Source organism: Pagrus pagrus (genome assembly GCF_965226575.1).
Source record: "Pagrus pagrus genome assembly, chromosome: 6".
Lineage (NCBI taxonomy): Eukaryota > Metazoa > Chordata > Actinopteri > Spariformes > Sparidae > Pagrus > Pagrus pagrus.
Window position 1 is genome coordinate 31,196,156 of NC_140190.1, and position 13,820 is coordinate 31,209,975.

Below are 13,820 nucleotides of genomic sequence, written 5' to 3' on the forward strand. Positions count from 1 at the left end.
ATATTTGAGCTTAAAAAGTTGAAAAGCTGAAAAGTACAAGGTTGAAAGAGCTTAAAAAGCTTAAGATTTTGATAGTTGAATGGTTTCTATGGCTGAACATAAAGCTGAATATTTGAAAAAGCTGAAAAGGGTGAAAAGCTGAAAGTAATAGGCTGAAAGAGCTTAAAAAGCTGAACAGTCTGACAGCCAAACAGTTTCTGTAGCTGCACATATGCTGGAGCAGTAGCAGAACCAAAGTTGAAAATGTCCCCATAAGAATGAATGGGAAAACACCTCCCAAACAGCTGCAGGTTTAGAAAAAAGTGTAATGGTTATGGCCAAAATATGTATACAGTGAGTAACAGGAGACATTGCTGAACCATGTGATGTATTTTTTATTTCTGTAGAGTGAAAAATGAGGGCACAAGAGCGAGAGACAAAACCGGTACCGTCTGCTCCACTCCAGAAATTTAGGCTCAAAGTTAACATTGCGGCTTATGGGGGAGTTGCTGGAGTGCTTGTCGCTCAAGGGCTTCTACAGCCAAAAGTTTAAGTCCTACATCTGAGATAAGACCATCATCTGAAAGCCAACAAGATTTCCTACATTTATATGTATATATTGTCTATGTGAAGTAAAAGCTGTGGGACCCAAATCAAGCTGAAGAGAGTTTTTTCTAAAGTTTTTGCAGCTGCTCTCCACTCTAGCGATGATGTCACCCACTCTAGCTCACGCAATACACACCCATTATAAACCCAGAAGAGGAGCTAAAAATCCTTCAAACTAAAACTGTGATAATTTCAAAACCGTAAAAGATTTTCAAAAACTAAACACATGCCTAATAGTTCAAGGTCTTGTGAATAGTTTAAAGTTGGAATGGTGTCTCTAGCTCAAAGTATGAGGGAGCAGAAAAGGTTCAAAGTGGATGAGTTTTGAAGAGGATTTGAAGATTTTCCCATTTGCTTCCATATTAATTTTTTTTTTTAAAAAGCTGAATATTTGAAAAAGTTGAAAAGCTAAAAAGCTGAAAAGCACAAGGCTGAAAGAGCATAAATAGCTGAACATTTTGATAGTTGAACGGTTTCTATAGCTGAATGTATGCTGAAGTAGTAGCAGAATGAAATTTGAAAAAATCCCCATAAGGATGAATGGGAAAAAAATTTGGTTTTAGTTTTGAAAAAGCTGAATATTTGAAAAAGTTGAAAAGCTAAAAAGCTGAAAAGTATAAGGCTGAAAGAGCATAAAAAGCTGAACATTTTGATAGTTGAACGGTTTCTATAGCTGAACGTATGCTGAAGTAGTAGCAGGGCGAAATTTGAGAAATTCCCCATAAGGATGAATGGGGAAAATTTTGCAGAAAAAGCTGAATATTTCCAAAAGTATAAAAGATAGAAATACCAAAAATACAAGCAAGAATGTCCTTAATGAGCTGCACATTTTGATAGTTGAATGGTTTCTGTAGCTCAAAATTTGAAGGAGCTGAAGAGAGCTGAAAAACGTACGGAAGCAGGAATAATAATAATAACTAGAAAAATTGTATTTCCTGCGAAAATACAGTGTGAATGCTGACGGCTGAAGTGATTTTGCAAAATCTGCTGAATGTGCTGCTGGAAATGCATAAAACTATAAGAATGAATGGTCAAGAATTTGCAGGAAAAGCTGAATATTTTAATAGCTTAACAGTTTCTCTAACTGTACATGAAGCTGAATATTTTGATAGTTGAACAGTTTCTCTAGCTGTACATGAAGCTGAATATTTGAAAAAGCTGAAAAGTACAAGGTTGAAAGAGCTTAAAAAGCTGAACATGTTGATAGTTGAACGGTTTCTATAGCAGAACATAAAGCTGAATATTTGAAAAAGCTGAAAAGTAATAGGCTGAAAGAGCTTAAAAAGCTGAACAGTTTGATAGTTGAACGGTTTCTATAGCTGAATATGAAGCTGAATACTTGAAAAAGCTGAAATACAGAAAGCTGAATATTTTAAAAAGCGGAATACTTGAAAGAGCTTAAAAAGCTGAACAGTTTGACAGCCAAACAGTTTCTGTAGCTGCACATATGCTGGAGCAGTAGCAGAACCAAAGTTGAAAATGTCCCCATAAGAATGAATGGGAAAACACCTCCCAAACTCCTGCAGGTTTAGAAAAAAGTGTAATGGTTATGGCCAAAATATGTATACAGTGAGTAACAGGAGACATTGCTGAACCATGTGATGTGTTTTTTATTTCTGTAGAGTGAAAAATGAGGGCACAAGAGCGAGAGACAAAACCGGTACCGTCTGCTCCACTCCAGAAATTTAGGCTCAAAATTAACATTGCGGCTTATGGGGGAGTTGCTGGAGTGCTTGTCGCTCGAGGGCTTCTACAGCCAAAAGTTTAAGTCCTACATCTGAAATAAGAACATCATCTGAAAGCCAACAAGATTTCCTACATTTCTATGTATATATTGTCTATGTGAAGTAAAAGCTGTGGGACCCAAATCAAGCTGAAGACAATTTTTTCTCAAGTCTTTCCAGCTGCTCTCCACTCTAGCGGTGATGTTCCGCACTCTAGCTCACGCAATACACACCCATTATAAACCCAGAAGAGGAGCTAAAAATCCTTCACACTAAAACTGTGATTATTTCAAAACCGTAAAAGATTTTCAAAAACTAAACACATGCCTAATAGTTCAAGGTCTTGTGAATATTTTAAAGTTGGAACGGTGTATCTAGCTCAAAGTATGAGGGAGCAGAAGAGGTTGAAAGTCCATGAGTTTTGAGGAGGATTTGAAGATTTTCCCATTTGTTTCCATGTTAAATTTTTTTTTGAAAAAGCTGAATATTTGAAAAAGTTGAAAAGCTAAAAAGCTGAACAGTATAAGGCTGAAAGAGCTTAAAAAGCTGAACATTTTGATAGTTGAACGGTTTCTATAGCTGAATGTATGCTGAAGTAGTAGCAGAATGAAATTTGAAAAAATCCCCATAAGGATGAATGGGAAAAAAATTTGGTTTTAGTTTTGAAAAAGCTGAATATTTGAAAAAGTTGAAAAGCTAAAAAGCTGAAAAGTATAAGGCTGAAAGAGCATAAAAAGCTGAACATTTTGATAGTTGAACGGTTTCTATAGCTGAACGTATGCTGAAGTAGTAGCAGGGCGAAATTTGAGAAATTCCCCATAAGGATGAATGGGGAAAATTTTGCAGAAAAAGCTGAATATTTCCAAAAGTATAAAAGATAGAAATACCAAAAATACAAGCAAGAATGTCCTTAATGAGCTGCACATTTTGATAGTTGAATGGTTTCTGTAGCTCAAAATTTGAAGGAGCTGAAGAGAGCTGAAAAACGTACGGAAGCAGGAATAATAATAACTAGAAAAATTGTATTTCCTGCGAAAATACAGTGTGAATGCTGAAAGCTGAAGTGATTTTGGAAATCTGCTGAATGTGCTGGAAAACACTTGCCTAATGCATAAAAAATGCATAAAACTATGAGAATGAATAGTCAAGAATTTGCAGGAAAAGCTGATTTTTTCAAAAGCTGAAAGTAATAGCCTGAAAGAGCTTAAAAAGCTGAACATTTTGATAGTTGAACGGTTTCTCTAGCTGAACATGAAGCTGAATACTTGAAAAAGCTGAAAGTAATAGGCTGAAAGAGCTTAAAAAGCTGAACATTTTGATAGTTGAACGGTTTCTCTAGCTGAACATGAAGCTGAATATTTTGATAGTTGAATGGTTTCTATAGCTGAACATAAAGCTGAATGTTTTGATAGTTGAACAGTTTCTCTAGCTGAACATGAAGCTGAATATTTTGATAGTTGAATGGTTTCTATAGCTGAACATAAAGCTGAATATTTTGATAGTTGAACGGTTTCTATAGCTGAACATAAAGCTGAATGTTTTGATAGTTGAACAGTTTCTCTAGCTGAACATGAAGCTGAATATTTTGATAGTTGAATGGTTTCTATAGCTGAACATAAAGCTGAATATTTTGATAGTTGAACGGTTTCTATAGCTGAACATAAAGCTGAATGTTTTGATAGTTGAACAGTTTCTCTAGCTGAACATGAAGCTGAATATTTGAGAGCTTAAAAAGCTGAAAAGCTGAAAAGTACAAGGTTGAAAGAGCTTAAAAAGCTTAAGATTTTGATAGTTGAATGGTTTCTATGGCTGAACATAAAGCTGAATATTTGAAAAAGCTGAAAGAGCTTAAAAAGCTGAACAGTTTGACAGCCAAACAGTTTCTGTAGCTGCACATATGCTGGAGCAGTAGCAGAATGAAATTTGAAAATGTCCCCATAAGAATGAATGGGAAAACACCTCCCAAACAGCTGCAGGTTTAGAAAAAAGTGTAATGGTTATGGCCAAAATATGTATACAGTGAGTAACAGGAGACATTGCTGAACCATGTGATGTGTTTTTTATTTCTGTAGAGTGAAAAATGAGGGCACAAGAGCGAGAGACAAAACCGGTACCGTCTGCTCCACTCCAGAGATTTAGGCTCAAAGTTAACACTGCGCCTTATGGGGGAGTTGCTGGAGTGCTTGCCGCTCAAGGGCTACTACAGCCAAAAGTTTAAGTTCTACATCTGAAATAAGAACATCATCTGAAAGCCAACAAGATTTCCTACATTTCTATGTATATATTGTCTATGTGAAGTAAAAGCTGTGGGACCCAAATCAAGCTGAAGAGAGTTTTTTCTAAACTTTTTCCAGCTGCTCTCCACTCTAGCGATGATGTTCCGCACTCTAGCTCACGCAATACACACCCATTATAAACCCAGAAGAGGAGCTAAAAATCCTTCAAACTAAAACTGTGATAATTTCAAAACCGTAAAAGATTTTCAAAAACTAAACACATGCCTAATAGTTCAAGGTCTTGTGACTATTTTAAAGTTGGAACGGTGTATCTAGCTCAAAGTATGAGGGAGCAGAAGAGGTTGAAAGTCCATGAGTTTTGAGGAGGATTTGAAGATTTTCCCATTTGTTTCCATGTTAAATTTTTTTTTGAAAAAGCTGAATATTTGAAAAAGTTGAAAAGCTAAAAAGCTGAAAAGTATAAGGCTGAAAGAGCTTAAAAAGCTGAACATTTTGATAGTTGAACGGTTTCTATAGCTGAATGTATGCTGAAGTAGTAGCAGAATGAAATTTGAAAAAATCCCCATAAGGATGAATGGGAAAAAAATTTGGTTTTAGTTTTGAAAAAGCTGAATATTTGAAAAAGTTGAAAAGCTAAAAAGCTGAAAAGTATAAGGCTGAAAGAGCATAAAAAGCTGAACATTTTGATAGTTGAACGGTTTCTATAGCTGAACGTATGCTGAAGTAGTAGCAGGGCGAAATTTGAGAAATTCCCCATAAGGATGAATGGGGAAAATTTTGCAGAAAAAGCTGAATATTTCCAAAAGTATAAAAGATAGAAATACCAAAAATACAAGCAAGAATGTCCTTAATGAGCTGCACATTTTGATAGTTGGATGGTTTCTGTAGCTCAAAATTTGAAGGAGCTGAAGAGAGCTGAAAAACGTACGGAAGCAGGAATAATAATAATAATAATAATAAATTCCAGAAGAACAATAGTGTGAATGCTTTGAAGCATTCACACTAATAACTAGAAAAATTGCATTTCCTGCGAAAATACAGTGTGAATGCTGACGGCTGAAGTGATTTCGCAAAATCTGCTGAATGTGCTGGAAAACGCTTGCCTAATGCATAAAAAATGCATGAAACTATGAGAATGAATGGTCAAGAATTTGCAGAAAAAGCTGATTGTTTCAAAAGCTGAAAAGGCAGAAGGGCTGAAAAGTAATAGGTTGAAAGAGCTTAAAAAGCTGAACAGTTTGATACTTGAACGGTTTCTATAGCTGAACATAAAGCTGAATGTTTCGATAGTTGAACAGTTTCTCTAGCTGAACATGAAGCTGAATATTTTGATAGTTGAATGGTTTCTATAGCTGAACATAAAGCTGAATATTTGAAAAAGCTGAAAAGGTTGAAAGCTGAAAGTAATAGGCTGAAAGAGCTTAAAAAGCTGAAGATTTTGATAGTTGAATGGTTTCTATAGCTGAACATAAAGCTGAATATTTGAAAAAGCTGAAAAAGTTGAAAAGCTGAAAAGTAATAGGCTGAAAGAGCTTAAAAAGCTGAACAGTCTGACAGCCAAACAGTTTCTGTAGCTGCACATATGCTGGAGCAGTAGCAGAATGAAATTTGAAAATGTCCCCATAAGAATGAATGGGAAAACACCTTCCAAACAGCTGCAGGTTTAGAAAAAAGTGTAATGATTATGGCCAAAATATGCATACAGTGAGTAACAGGAGACATTGCTGAACCATGTGATGTATTTTTTATTTCTGTAGAGTGAAAAATGAGGGCACAAGAGCGAGAGACAAAACCGGTACCGTCTGCTCCACTCCAGAGATTTAGGCTCAAAATTAACATTGCGCCTTATGGGGGAGTTGCTGGAGTTCTTGTCACTCGAGGGCTTCTACAGCCAAAAGTTTAAGTCGCACATCTGAAATAAGAACACCATCTGAAAGCCAACAAGATTTCCTACATTTCTACGTATATATTGTCTATGTGAAGTAAAAGATGCGGGACCCAAATCAAGCTGAAGACAATTTTTTCTCAAGTTTTTCCAGCTGCTCTCCACTCTAGCGGTGATGTTCCGCACTCTAGCTCACGCAATACACACCCATTATAAACCCAGAAGAGGAGCTAAAAATCCTTCACACTAAAACTGTGATTTTTTCAAAACTGTAAAAGATTTTCAAAAACTAAACACATGCCCAATAGTTCAAGGTCTTGTGAATATTTTAAAGTTGGAACGGTGTATCTAGCTCAAAGTATGAGGGAGCAGAAGAGGTTGAAAGTCCATGAGTTTTGAGGAGGATTTGAAGATTTTCCCATTTGTTTCCATGTTAAATTTATTTTTGAAAAAGCTGAATATTTGAAAAAGTTGAAAAGCTAAAAAGCTGAAAAGTATAAGGCTGAAAGAGTTTAAAAAGCTGAACATTTTGATAGTTGAATGGTTTCTATAGCTGAATGTATGCTGAAGTAGTAGCAGAATGAAATTTGAAAAAATCCCCATAAGGATGAATGGGAAAAAAATTTGGTTTTAGTTTTGAAAAAGCTGAATATTTGAAAAAGTTGAAAAGCTAAAAAGCTGAAAAGTACAAGGCTGAAAGAGCATAAAAAGCTGAACATTTTGATAGTTGAACGGTTTCTATAGCTGAACGTATGCTGAAGTAGTAGCAGGGCGAAATTTGAGAAATTCCCCATAAGGATGAATGGGGAAAATTTTGCAGAAAAAGCTGAATATTTCCAAAAGTATAAAAGATAGAAATACCAAAAATACAAGCAAGAATGTCCTTAATGAGCTGCACATTTTGATAGTTGAATGGTTTCTGTAGCTCAAAATTTGAAGGAGCTGAAGAGAGCTGAAAAACGTACGGAAGCAGGAATAATAATAATAATAATAACTAGAGAAGGCAAGTCCTGAAGAACTTGCGGTTGTGAATGCACCCTGCTGAGAAGCTGACGCCAAATGCGGATTGCTGGTGTTGAAAACTTTGAATAATGTCCAGAATATATGAAATATGTTGAATATTTTAAGGTTTTTGAAGAGCTGATGCTAAATGCGGATTGCTGACGTTGAAAACTTTTAATAATGTCCAGAATATATGAAATATGTTGAATATTTTAAGGTTTTTGAAGAGCTGACGCCAAATGCGCAATGGTGACGTTGAAAACTTTGAATAATGTCCAGAATATATGAAATATGTTGAATATTTGAAGGTTTTTGAAGAGCTGACGCCAAATGCGGATTGCTGGCTGTGAAAACTTTGAATAATGTCCAGAATATCTAAAAACTGTGAAATAATTTAGGGTTTGTTGAAAAGCTAAGGCCAAACTGAATTGGTGGCTTGAATTTATTTGAAGTCTCGTCTGAAGACAATGAAGCTTCCTAATAGTTGGGTGAGAATGAAGGATTAAAAATAGAATATAAGCTGTGAGCCAAACAGGAGTATGAAGAGATGTTACAGTGAGAATGGATCAAATACTCTGAATGGGACTGAAACGTTAAATAAATGTCAATGTGTCAGTGATTGGGAACATTTCAATATTTAGATGGAGATTCTGGCTTGAATGAATGAAAAGATAATAGTTAAATATAGTTGAAATGTTGGGAAATATACTCTGTAATACACTGGGTGTAGTAAACTGACTCATTGATAAATCTGTCTCTCTATCTCGGTTGCCACAGTGACGGTAACCAGGGTGGTCGCGGCAACGGACTGTGGGAGTTGATTTAATAGTGATTTCTGCTGAGGTTCACCTCACATTAACATGCTTCTCCCTCCAAAACAGTAACTGCTATCACTCAAATAATGATATGGTCGAGACTATGAGAGTCTTGTCAACATTTAGTGAAATTTTTGTGTGTGTGTGGTCAAAAATGTGTCTTGTGGAGCAGTTCAGAAAAGTGGATGTGTTTGCCTGCCTCCAGATATTTTTCCTATCAATTACATGGGACTTGATGCGGCAGTTGGTCGGTGTTGCTTTCAGTTAAACGCCCACTGAGCCAAGAGTTTTTGTCCGATTGGCTCCAGAGAACCACTCTAGCGACCGGCACGAATTTTCCTACAAGCTGATGTGGTTATTTTTCTGCTGGAGTGAAAATTGTGGATGCAAGCGCGAGTTGAAGACGAGATTTTCTGAATTTTTTTGAGGTGCTCCCCACTCTGTCAGTTGGCTCCTCCACTCTGGCTCTCAACATTCCACCCCATACACACCAATGCAAAAATCTGAAAGTGCCTGAAAAGTTACCGATGTTTGAACTGCGACTGTGCAAAAAGTATGAATGCTGTGAGAAAGATGAATACAGGCTTAAATGTAGACACATAGTTGAATATTTCAAAGTTTGAATGGAGTTTCTATCTGGAAGTGTGAATGATTAGCTGAGCTTTGAAAATGCTTGAAAAAGTGTGATCCACCCAATACACACCAATGCAAAAATCTGAAACGTTACCGATGTTTGAACTGCGACTGTGCAAAAAGTATGAATGCTGTGAGAAAGATGAATACAGGCTTGAATGTAGACAAATAGTGGAATATTTCAGAGTTTGAATGGAGTTTCTATCTTGAAGTGTGAATGACTAGATGAGTTTTGAAAATGCTTGAAAAAGTGTGAAATGTGGGATTTTTTGAACATTCCGTAATCTGCTTGAATGGGAAAAAATGGCCGGAAAACGCTGAATATCTCGGAAACTATGAATGATATGAATGAGAAAAATAGACGCGGTCGATTCCCAATTGAGATGAATATTTTGGTTTTTGAATGGAGTGAATACGTTGAAAAATGTTGAAGGAGTTAAGGGCCAAACTTTCTGACCCGGAAGATATAATAATAAAAATAAAAATAAAGAATTCCGTGCGTAGAAGAACATATGTTGTGAATGCCTCCTGCATTCACAACCAATAATAAATTCCGGAAGAACAATAGTGTGAATGCTTTGAAGCATTCACACTAATAATAAATTCCAGAAGAACAATAGTGTGAATGCTTTGAAGCATTCACACTAACTAGAAAAATTGTATTTCCTGCGAAAATACAGTGTGAATGCTGATTGCTGAAGTGATTTTGCAAAATCTGCTGAATGTGCTGGAAAACACTTGCCTAATGCATAAAAAATGCATGAAACTATGAGAATGAATGGTCAAGAACTTGCAGAAAAAGCTGATTTTTTCAAAAGTTGAAAAGGCAGAAAGGCTGAAAAGTAATAGGTTGAAAGAGCTTAAAAAGCTGAACATTTTGATAGTTGAACAGTTTCTCTAGCTGTACATGAAGCTGAATATTTTGATAGTTGAACAGTTTCTCTAGCTGTACATGAAGCTGAATATTTGAAAAAGCTGAAAAGTACAAGGCTGAAAGAGCTTAAAAAGCTGAACAGTTTGATAGTTGAACGGTTTCTATAGCTGAATATGAAGCTGAATACTTGAAAAAGCTGAAATACAGAAAGCTGAATATTTAAAAAAGCGGAATACTTGAAAAAGCTGAAAAGGCAGAAAGGCTGAAAAGTAATAGGTTGAAAAAGCTTAAAAAGCTGAACAGTTTGATAGTTGAACGGTTTCTATAGCTGAACATGAAGCTGAATACTTGAAAAAGCTGTAGAGGCAGAAAGCTGAATATTTGAGAGCTTAAAAAGTTGAAAAGCTGAAAAGTACAAGGTTGAAAGAGCTTAAAAAGCTTAAGATTTTGATAGTTGAATGGTTTCTATGGCTGAACATAAAGCTGAATATTTGAAAAAGCTGAAAAGGTTGAAAAGCTGAACAGTTTGACAGCCAAACAGTTTCTGTAGCAGCACATATGCTGGAGCAGTAGCAGAATGAAATTTGAAAATGTCCCCATAAGAATGAATGGGAAAACACCTCCCAAACAGCTGCAGGTTTAGAAAAAAGTGTAATGGTTATGGCCAAAATATGTATACAGTGAGTAACAGGAGACATTGCTGAACCATGTGATGTATTTTTTATTTCTGTAGAGTGAAAAATGAGGGCACAAGAGCGAGAGACAAAACCGGTACCGTCTGCTCCACTCCAGAAATTTAGGCTCAAAGTTAACATTGCGGCTTATGGGGGAGTTGCTGGAGTGCTTGTCGCTCAAGGGCTTCTACAACCAAAAGTTTAAGTCCTACATCTGAAATAAGAACATCATCTGAAAGCCAACAAGATTTCCTACATTTCTATGTATATATTGTCTATGTGAAGTAAAAGCTGTGGGACCCAAATCAAGCTGAAGACAATTTTTTCTCAAGTCTTTCCAGCTGCTCTCCACTCTAGCGGTGATGTTCCGCACTCTAGCTCACGCAATACACACCCATTATAAACCCAGAAGAGGAGCTAAAAATCCTTAAAACTAAAACTGTGATCATTTCAAAACCGTAAAAGATTTTCAAAAACTGAAAAACAAGTTCAATAGTTCAAGGTCTTGTGAATAGTTTAAAGTTGGAATGGTGTCTCTAGCTCAAAGTATGAGGGAGCAGAAGAGGTTGAAAGTGGATGAGTTTTGAGGAGGATTTGAGGATTTTCCCATTTGTTTCCATGTTAAATTTGTTTTTGAAAAAGCTGAATATTTGAAAAAGTTGAAAAGCTAAAAAGCTGAAAAGCACAAGGCTGAAAGAGCTTAAAAAGCTGAACATTTTGATAGTTGAACGGTTTCTATAGCTGAACGTACGCTGAAGTAGTAGTAGAATGAAATTTGAAAAAATCCTCATAAGGATGAATGGGAAAAAATTTTGGTTTTAGTTTTGAAAAAGCTGAATATTTGAAAAAGTTGAAAAGCTGAAAAGCTGAAAAGCACAAGGCTGAAAGAGCATAAAGAGCTGAACATTTTGATAGTTGAACGGTTTCTATAGCTGAACGTATGCTGAAGTAGTAGCAGAGCGAAATTTGAAAAAATCCCCATAAGGATGAATGGGGAACATTTGGCAGAAAAAGCTGAATATTTCCAAAAGTATGAAAGATAGAAAAAAGAAAAATGGAAGCAAGACTGTCCTTAAAAAGCTGAACATTTTGATAGTTGAATGGTTTCTGTAGCACAAAATTTGTAGGAGTAGTAGCGAGCCAAAAAACGTACGGAAGAAGAATAAAAAGTTTAACTAGAAAAATTGTATTTCCTGCGAAAATACAGTGTGAATGCTGATTGCTGAAGTGATTTTGCAAAATCTGCTGAATGTGCTAGAAAACACTTGCCTAACGCAAGCTATAGCTGAACATAAAGCTGAATATTTTGATAGTTGAATGGTTTCTATATAGCTGAACATGAAGCTGAATGTTTTGATAGTTGAACAGTTTCTCTAGCTGAACATAAAGCTGAATGTTTTGATAGTTGAACGGTTTCTATAGCTGAACATAAAGCTGAATGTTTTGATAGTTGAACGGTTTCTATAGCTGAACATAAAGCTGAATGTTTTGATAGTTGAATGGTTTCTATAGCTGAACATGAATCTGAATATTTTGATAGTTGAATGGTTTCTATAGCTGAACATAAAGCTGAATATTTTGATAGTTGAATGGTTTCTATAGCTGAACATTAAGCTGAATGTTTTGATAGTTGAATGGTTTCTATAGCTGAACATAAATCTGAATATTTTGATAGTTGAATGGTTTCTATAGCTGAACATAAAGCTGAATATTTGAAAAAGCTGAAAAGGTTGAAAAGGCTGAAAAGGTTGAAAAGCTGAAAGTAATAGGCTGAAAGAGCTTAAAAAGCTGAACAGTTTGACAGCCAAACAGTTTCTGTAGCTGCACATATGCTGGAGCAGTAGCAGAACCAAAGTTGAAAATGTCCCCATAAGAATGAATGGGAAAACACCTCCCAAACACCTGCAGGTTTAGAAAAAAGTGCAATGGTTATGGCCAAAATATGTATACAGTGAGTAACAGGAGACATTGCTGAACCATGTGATGTGTTTTTTATTTCTGTAGAGTGAAAAATGAGGGCACAAGAGCGAGAGACAAAACCGGTACCGTCTGCTCCACTCCAGAAATTTAGGCTCAAAGTTAACATTGCGGCTTATGGGGGAGTTGCTGGAGTGCTTGTCGCTCGAGGGCTTCTACAGCCAAAAGTTTAAGTCGCACATCTGAAATAAGATGATCATATGAAAGCCAACAAGATTTCCTACATTTCTATGTATATATTGTCTATGTGAAGTAAAAGCTGTGGGACCCAAATCAAGCTGAAGAGAGTTTTTTCTAAAGTTTTTGCAGCTGCTCTCCACTCTAGCGATGATGTTCCGCACTCTAGCTCACGCAATACACACCCATTATAAACCCAGAAGATGAGCTAAAAATCCTTAAAACTAAAACTGTGATAATTTCAAAACCGTAAAAGATTTTCAAAAACTGAAAATCAAGTTCAATAGTTCAAGGTCTTGTGGATAGTTTAAAGTTGGAATGGTGTCTCTAGCTCAAAGTATGAGGGAGAAGAAGAGGTTGAAAGTGGATGAGTTTTGAGGAGGATTTGAGGATTTTCCCATTTGTTTCCATGTTAAATTTTTTTTTGAAAAAGCTGAATATTTGAAAAAGTTGAAAAGCTAAAAAGCTGAAAAGAACAAGGCTGAAAGAGCTTAAAAAGCTGAACATTTTGATAGTTGAACGGTTTCTATAGCTGAACGTATGCTGAAGTAGTAGCAGAATGAAATTTGAAAAAATCCCCATAAGGATGAATGGGAAAAAATGTTGGTTTTAGTTTTGAAAAAGCTGAATATTTGAAAAAGTTGAAAAGCTAAAAAGCTGAAAAGCACAAGGCTGAAAGAGCATAAATAGCTGAACATTTTGATAGTTGAACGGTTTCTATAGCTGAACGTATGCTGAAGTAGTAGCAGAGCGAAATTTGAGAAATTCCCCATAAGGATGAATGGGGAAAATTTTGCAGAAAAAGCTGAATATTTCCAAAAGTATGAAAGATAGAAAAAAGAAAAATGGATGCCATAATGTCCTTAATGAGCTGAACATTTTGATAGTTGAATGGTTTCTGTAGCTCAAAATTTGAAGGAGTTGAAAAGAGCCAAAAAACGTACGGAATCATGAATAATAATAATAACTAGAAAAATTGTATTTCCTGCGAAAATACAGTGTGAATGCTGATTGCTGAAGTGATTTTGCAAAATCTGCTGAATGTGCTAGAAAACACTTGCCTAACGCAAGCTATAGCTGAACATGAAGCTGAATATTTTGATAGTTGAATGGTTTCTATAGCTGAACATGAAGCTGAATGTTTTGATAGTTGAACAGTTTCTCTAGCTGAACATAAAGCTGAATGTTTTGATAGTTGAACGGTTTCTATAGCTGAACATAAAGCTGAATGTTTTGA